This window comes from Mytilus galloprovincialis, chromosome 5 (assembly GCF_965363235.1).
Source record: "Mytilus galloprovincialis chromosome 5, xbMytGall1.hap1.1, whole genome shotgun sequence".
Classification (NCBI taxonomy): domain Eukaryota; kingdom Metazoa; phylum Mollusca; class Bivalvia; order Mytilida; family Mytilidae; genus Mytilus; species Mytilus galloprovincialis.
Window position 1 is genome coordinate 38,591,660 of NC_134842.1, and position 9,085 is coordinate 38,600,744.

Below are 9,085 nucleotides of genomic sequence, written 5' to 3' on the forward strand. Positions count from 1 at the left end.
TTTGATATGCCAAATCTAACTGTGTATGTAGATTCTTAATTTTTGGTCCAGTTTTCAAATTGGTCTACATTAAGGTCCAAAGGGTCCAAATTAAACTAAGTTTGATTTTAACAAAAATTATATTCTTGGGCTTATTTGATATGCTTTATCTAAATATGTACTTTGATTTTTGATTATGGGCCCAGTTTTCAAGTTGGTCCAAATCAGGATTCCATATCAAGTATTGTGCAATAGCAAGAAATTTTCAATTGCACAGTATTGCACAATAGCAAGAAATATCTAATTGCACAATATTGTGCAATAGCAATTAATTTTCAATTGGAGTTATCTTTCTTTGTATAGAATAGTAGTTGATAATATATGTTGGAAATTTGCCAGACATGACTGATGTCATTTTCCATTTTTATTTGCCAATAACTTTATGTAAATAACTTCATTGGAAATTTGCCAATATAAAATGTTGCTGATGAAGCTTTTTTTCCTTATCTTATCTAAAATGTTTTAGATAATGTATGTTGGAAATTTGCCAGACATGACTATGATGTCATTTTCTATTTTTATTTGCCAATAACTTTATGTAAATAACTTCATTGGAAATTTGCCAATATAAAATGTTGCTGATGAAGTTTTTTTTTATTGTTTTATACAATAAACAATGTATATTCACTTTTACTACCAACCAATCTTTACCATTCAGTGATAACAAGCACTTTATTTTACATTTTAATATTTTATGATGTATTTAAAAGAGTAGTTATTGTTGCAAACTCCATTAGAAATTTGAATTGATATCAGTTTTGGAAAAAGGGAAACGGGGATGTGAAAAAAGGGGGGGGGGGTTAAATTTTTCTCATTTCAGATTTCATAAATAAAAAGAAAATTTCTTCAAACATTTTTTTGAGAGGATTAATATTCAACAGCATAGTGAATTGCTCAAAGGCAAAAAAAAAACTTTTAAGTTCTAATGAACCACATTCATTCTGTGTCAGAAACCTATGCTGTGTCAACTATTTAATTTTAGATTTAAATAAGAAGAAATCTTTAATTGATTTGTAAAATCTTGACATTTGTTTTGTGTAAAAAAACCCATGTAATGTCAAAAATTTGATCACAATCCAAATTCAGAGCTGTATCACGCTTGAATGTTTTGTCCATACTTGCCCCAACTGTTCAGGGTTCGACCTCTGCGGTCGTATAAAGCTGCGCCCTGCGGAGCACCTGGTTATATATATGTATTGCAGTAGTCATATTACATATTGGGTACATAATTTTATAATTTTGACATTTGTTATGATTGTTAATATCTATGACTTTGTTATTGTGTTATTTATTCCCTTTGTAGATGTTTTTTTTTTGGTAGATTTTAAATTATTAGACTTCAATATATTGTACAATTAAATTGATTAGGAATTATTTAGTTTTTTTTAGTTATACATCATCAAGTGACTTAAATATTATTGTCTCTGTGTGCAAAATGTTTTTCGTTTCATTACAGCTTGTACTTTATATCTATTTCTTACCACTTTGTCTCATTATGAATATTTATATTTATTTTGTCAAAATTACCACAACAGATTATAACTATGTGTGTATCATTGTATTGGAGGACGTGTTTGTCATCATTTCTTCCCTTATTGATGCTCTTATCAAATGACCACAATTATTGATGTTAGGTTTTAGTTTTACAGCAGTACATGAGTGCAGCATATTTATCATTGTCGATTGGATACAATCTTGAATATAGATAAACCAAGATGTGGATATCCAAATCAATAAAACAGCAACCCAAGGTTGCAAAAGAACATCAAAGTTAACATACAATCTTCAACAACAGACATGCATTTTTAAAAAATTGCTAACTTAAATTGCTTACTAAAATTGCTCCAAAATTTAGAAAAGTTTGGAATATGTTTAGTAGGTACCATCAAAGATCTGCCATTATAACTAAATTGCACATTAATATTCATTTTTTTTCTCACTTTTTGGTGGAAGAAGACTTCAAGTCTTCTGAAGGCCAATGGTGCCGACTTTAAAATCATTGAATCTCCGTATGCCGCATTCGTTTCTGTGTATTACAATTTCATAACAACTTCCGATTCCTGACACTGATTTTTACACATGATTAAGCATCTGAATCATTTAATTTGTAAATTAGGATTGAAAAACAATCACTATCGTAAATATGTACTCTTTTATTTAAGTAAATTATCAGATTTCATCTCATCTACATGAGCGTCATTTGTTTACTTGTAAGCGGATGTTTTTACTGTAGATATTTGTAGTACGCATGAGTGAAATTGGTATGGGGACAACTCGCCCTGTATACATGTTCGCCCTTGGTCTGTTTGTCCTGAGTTCTTTGCCTGTATAGTACAGTCGCCCTGTGTTTATTCTCTTTACTCTTATCAAGGACGTTTTATAATACGTCCTTGCATTTATTAAAAAATATTAATATTAAGGGTATCGTTAAAAAAAAACTCTTAAACACGATTTAAAATCATCTGTTCCTTGTAAGACAATTGTGTTCAGCTAATCAAATTCTGTGTTTCTCATGATCAATTAATAAGCCAATCAAAAACGTTTTCTCTGAAGATTATTCTGACATGCTAGATTTTGAACTTGTGTTGTTTGCTCTAGTTGTCAAATCGTGAAAATGGCATGTGAATTTTCATCTGCAAGCAGGTTCAAATCTTACACAGCTTAAAGATAAAAGCATGGCTGATTGACAAAATTCAATGATGCAGTACTACCATAAAAATAATGAATAGTATTTTTTTCACGATTTTTTTGACATAATACTTGTTGCAATGCCAATGTACTATTCTTTTTTTTCATTAAGACCAACAAACAGGTTGGGACAATTATGTGTGGTGTCCTTTAAATGAGGGACTGTCCCTAAAACAAGGGGTCATTTTACTGTTGAAAAAAAAGAAAGAATATTTTATTAAGATTTTTAACTCAAAAGTGGGAAAATTCATTATATTTGGAACAACTTTTCTAAATCAAATCATTTTAATAAAGAAGATATAAGTTTAGAAACATCACCAAATTATTTTGACATGTTTTGACTATTTAATACTTGATAGATGCATAGTTCTTGAGGAAAAGTTTCATCAAATAATATGAATATAAAGGTGCTCATTTTTTACAGTGGGTTGTAATGTACTTCCAATGAGGGTTACCCCTCATTTGGAGTGTTGTTCACAACCTGTTAAAGGTCCATCTTTGTGCATTATATAAATTCAAAATTGGAAATTTCAACAAGCGTCTAATATTCTTACACAAGAAAATAACCCCTGGTCTGCTTGCTACATGTTCATCTTTTCTACCGATGCAATAACTAGAATCATGAAAACAGACTTAGGAAAAAGAAAGGCATGTAAGTTCATCATACAGATATGACACTTTTTGTAGACAATCCAGATCGTTCAAAATACTTTGCGGGTATGTAACAAGTTTTACTATTTTTATGCCCCATTTATGGGCATTATGTTTTCTGGTCTGTCCGTCTGTCCTGCTTCAAGTTAAAGTTTATGGCCGAGGTAGTTTTGATGAAGTTGAAATCCGATCAGCTTGAAACTTAGTACACATGTGTTACTTTTGATATGCTCTTTCTAATTTTTCTACCAAATTAAAGATTTTACCTAATTTTCAGTCCACTGAACATAGAAAATGATTGGACGGATGGGAAATCCATGTACTTGTTTGAAGAAAAAAATACATCATAACTATAATGGAACAAAGCAGACTTTGTTAGTGGGGCTGCTTTTATGGTAATTCAAGTTACCTTTTATTCACCTTCTTCCACCTCAGAGCTATCAGCTCTTTGATTCTGTTTAGTAAATATAAAGTCAACACCCCCTGATTGAGTCATAACAATTTTTTTTAATTAGTTTGTGAAGTTATATCTTGAAAGATGTAACAAGATTAAGTCAAGGATAACACCAAACACAGTATGATACAATATAAAATTGAGAAAGGAAATGGTGAATATGTCAAAGCGACAACCACCCGACCATAGAGCAAACAACAGCCGAAGGCAACCAATGGGTCTTCAATGTAGCGAGAATTCCCGCACCCGTAGGTGTCCTTCAGCTGGCCCCTAAAATATGCATAATAGTACAGTGATAATGGACGCCATACTAAACTCCGAATTATACACAAGAAACTAAAATTTAAAATCATACAAGACTTACAAAGGCCAGAGGCTCCTGACTTGGGACAGGCGCAAAATTGCGGCGGGGTTAAACATGTTTATGAGATCTCAACCCTCCCCCTATACCTCTAGCCAATGTAGAAAAGTAAAAGAATAACAATACGCACATTAAAATTCAGTTCAAGAGAAGTCCGAGTCCGATGTCAAAAGATGTAACAAAAGAAAATAAATAAAATGACAATAATACATAAATAACAGCAGACTACTAGCAGTTAACTGACATGCCAGCTCCAGACCTCAATTAAACTGATTGAAAGATTATGTCTTCATCATATGAATATCAGGTACAATCCCTCCCGTTAGGGGTTTAGTATCATACTATCATAAAATATATGAGAAGAACATAACCCGTGTCATGCCAACAACTGTTTTTTTAGAAATAAATGTGTTTAGTTCCGATGCAAAGACCCTATCAGTGAATCAATGTTAAAGCCAAAATATGCAATCTTTAATGACCTGACAACAGTATCGTAACTATATCACCTTTTAATAAGTCTATTTAAAGGTTTTGTTAGTTTCTGAGGAGAATACTGACATTTTTGTGCTTTATAAAGAATATTTCCATAAAATTTTGGATGTGAAATACCTGAACGTATAAGATGTCTGCATGTTGAGTTATATTTACGAATTATTTCCTTATACCGGTGATAAAATTTAGTAAATGTTTTGACCAGTTTGTGATATCGAAAACCCTGGTGTAATAATTTTTCAGTAATACATAAATTTCTCTCGCTAAAATCTAATACATTGTTACATACACGAGCGAATCGTACAAGTTGAGATATATAAACACCATAAGATGGTGACAAGGGAACGTCACCATCTAAAAATGGATAATTAACAATAGGAAACGAAAAATCATCTCTTTTATCATAAATTTTTGTATTAAGCTTCCCGTTTATGATATAGATATCAAGATCGAGGAAAGGGCAGTGGTCATTGTTATCATTAGCTTTATTTAAAGTAAGTTCTACAGGATAAATTTCTTTAGTATACATACTGAAGTCGTCATTATTTAGAGCCAATATATCATCCAAATATCTAAAAGTATTGTTAAATTTTTGTATCAAATGTTGTTTTGATGGGTCTTTGCTAATTTTAGTCATAAATTGTAACTCATAACAATACAAAAACAGGTCCGCAATAAGTGGTGCACAGTTAGTCTATGTGTTCATTAAATTTGGTACAGGATTAATATTGAAAAGCTGCAAAGTGTTTCATAGTTTTTAGAGGAAAAGAAACTAGATGGAGAAAGTAATACAAAAGTGATCTTAAAATGTAAAAAAAAAGAATCAAAACTACATTGTATTGTTTGTCATCTCCTTTGAAACTCAACAGCTCTTTATCTATTTAAAATTACATAGCTTGAAATCTATTTGAAACCCACAGCTTTACATCTGTTTGAAACTTATCAGATTTGAATCTATTGGAAACCCTACAGCATTGAATTTATTTGAAACACCACAGTTTTGAATGCATTTGAAACCATACAACTTTGAATCTATTTGAAACACCACAGTTTCGAATGCATTTGACACCCTACAGCTTTGTATCTGTTTGACACTATAACTTTGCATCTTTTTTGAAACCACCACAGCTGTGAATGGATTGGAATCCGATAATTTGAATCTGTTTGAAACCCCACAACTTTGAATGTGTTTTAAACCCCACAATTTTGAATCTATTTGAAACACCACAGCTTTGAATCCATTTGAAACACCACAGCTTTGAATCCATTTGAAACCACACAGCTTTGAATCTATTTAAAAGAAACTAGGTCAAATAAGATAACTTATCACACTATTTGCATGACAAGGAACCCTTGCAACAATCGTTGGTGGTCTAAAGCGCCTGTTACCTGGCAGAATTTCTGCATCTTTAAAACATGGCCTGCTTCAGTTGCAGACCCATGTCCAGTCCTTTATTAACCTGGTTAACACAGTTTGCAGAACTACTTAATTTTGTTCTAGTTCTGAATATTCGTAAAATAGTTGTCACCGAACGTTAACCAAACATCAAAATATATATTAATTATTTCAACTACATCACTGAATAAAAAGGAAAACAATACATTTAACCGAATGTAACAACGCCATGTTAAGCAACCGCTGCGGCAAATAGATTTAAGAAGATGTGGTATGAGTGCCAATTATACAATTCTCAATCTAAGTCACACTTTAAAATAAAGTAAACCGTTATAGGTCAAAGTGCGTCCTTCAACACGGAGTAATGGCTAACACCGAACACCAAGCTATAACGGGGCCCCAAACATGACTTGTGTAAAATCATTCAAACACGGAAACCAACAGGCTTATCTATATAAAACACGAAAAACACCTATGAACCACACCAGAAACGACAACCACTGAACTACAGGTTCCTGACTTAGACTAGGTGCAAACAAACACAGTTTTAACGTTATAACTATGATGATAAATCTGTAGTTTTTGTATGCATTTGTTTAGTTATGAATCGCTTGATATCCGTTTTCGGAAAAATTAATTGCAGTTCATAAAGGATATTGTTTGTTTCTAGATGGTCCACCATGTTACCATCGGTAGATTTTCAGTGGTGATACTTCCAGTGATGTTCTGAAATAATAACTTTGTGTTGTCTACCTTTAAGTGGACTCGTGATTAAAGTTAACCAAGACAACCCATTACTAGATTTATGAATATTGTTTTATTGGTATCAATATTGATGTTGTTATCAATAAATAATATCAATGTCATAAAATCTGTCGATATCTGTATTTTGGCATTGCACAAGCTGACGTCTTTAAACTAAATCTCTTGGATGCTGGAAAGGTGCTTGTTTTTTTAGTCTTAAATAGTTATCAAAGGTACCAGGATTATAATTTAGTACGCCAGACGCGCGTTTCGTCTACATAAGACTCATCAGTGACGCTCATATCAAAATATTTATAAAGCCAAACAATTACAAAGTTGAAGAACATTGAGGATCCAAAATTCCAAAAAGTTGTGCCAAATACGGCTAAGGAAATCTTTGCCTGGAATAAGAAAATCCTTAGTTTTTCGAAAAATTTAAACTTTTGTTAACAGGAAATTTATAAAAAAAAAATGACCACATTATTGATATTCATGTCAACACCGAAGTGTTGACTACTGGGCTGGTGATACCCTCGGGGACGAAACGTCCACCAGCAGTGACATCGACCCAGTGGTGTAAATAGTTATCAAAGGTACCAGGATTATAATTTAGTACGCCAGACGCGCGTTTCGTCTACATAAGACTCATCAGTGACGCTCATATCAAAATATTTATAAAGCCAAACAATTACAAAGTTGAAGAGCATTGAGGATCCAAAATTCCAAAAAGTTGTGCCAAATACGGCTAAGGAAATCTTTGCCTGGAATAAGAAAATCCTTAGTTTTTCGAAAAATTTAAACTTTTGTTAACAGGAAATTTATAAAAAAAAAAATGACCACATTATTGATATTCACCGAAGTGTTGACTACTGGGCTGGTGATACCCTCGGGGACGAAACGTCCACCAGCAGTGGCATCGACCCAGTGGTGTAAATAGTTATCAAAGGTACCAGGATTATAATTTAGTACACCAGACGCGCGTTTCGTCTACATAAGACTCATCAGTGACGCTCATATCAAAATATTTATAAAGCCAAACAATTACAAAGTTGAAGAGCATTGAGGATCCATAATTCCAAAATGTTGTGCCAAATACGGCTAAGGAAATCTTTGCCTGGAATAAGAAAATCCTTAGTTTTTCGAAAAATTTAAACTTTTGTTAACAGGAAATTAAACACATAATTTACTGTTAGTTGTTGTTAGGTTTGAACTTACTTTGGTAACTGCAAGTACCCTCAGATTTCAGTCCTTTGTGTTTTTGCTAGATGTGTTATGCCAGTTATCGTTCTGCTGAGTTATGCCTTTTTCAACTGGTTGTTAGAGTATGTTCTTGTGTTGTAATGTTACACTTCTGACTCACATTCAATTTGTGGCTGTCTAAAGACAGGAGCATAGATGCTGTTCAGTGTATGTCACGTGTTCATTTATTATGTGTATATGGTGTTTTTTCGGGACCTTTAATAGCTTTATATGCAGTTTGAGTTTTGTAAAATGTCGAAGGAATACGATAATCTATTGTGGCTTAAAGCTACGTTATTCAGTCCTTGATTGAAAGTTGTCTTGTTGGCAATAACTCCTAACTGGTGGATCGAAATAACCCCTCCCCAAAAACACTTCCCGTGCCTTCAAAAGAGCAAAACAACAAAAAATAAAATAGCAGGTGGAATTACAATAACGATACAAACCGACAAAACAGAAGTCCATAAAATTCACAAATGATACACTTTGCCTTATGGTGATATGTTTAACCATAATTTATATCAATTACATCATTGTTTTATAAACAGAAAATCATATTTATAAGATATCATTCAATTAATACTATTGTTCACATATCTTAACAGTAGTTTACCTATGCTTGAAACACTTAAAAATTCTTTTTGAAACCAAGATAAAACAGGTGTGAGGGAATACCATGATCTCAAAACGGGACGGAAAATGTGTCAAACAATCACGAAATGAAAACTACAGCAGCATCAACACTTTTTGGAACTTTTGATTCTCAGTGCTTTTCATCTTTGTACTTGTTTTGTCTTTCAAACTTTTTTCATCTCGGCGTCGCTGGTTAGTCTTGTGTGGACGTAGCGCGCGTCTGGCGTATTAAATTTTAACCAGGTATCTGTTGTTGGCTATTAATCGTTTGTTTCTCTGTCCTATATTTTCTCCCATTTATATTTATTGTAGTCCTGTCATGTAATGTTGTCATTTTAATGTTATAATTAACATTGCCATTAAAGCGGGAGGTTTGGCATTCCACAAA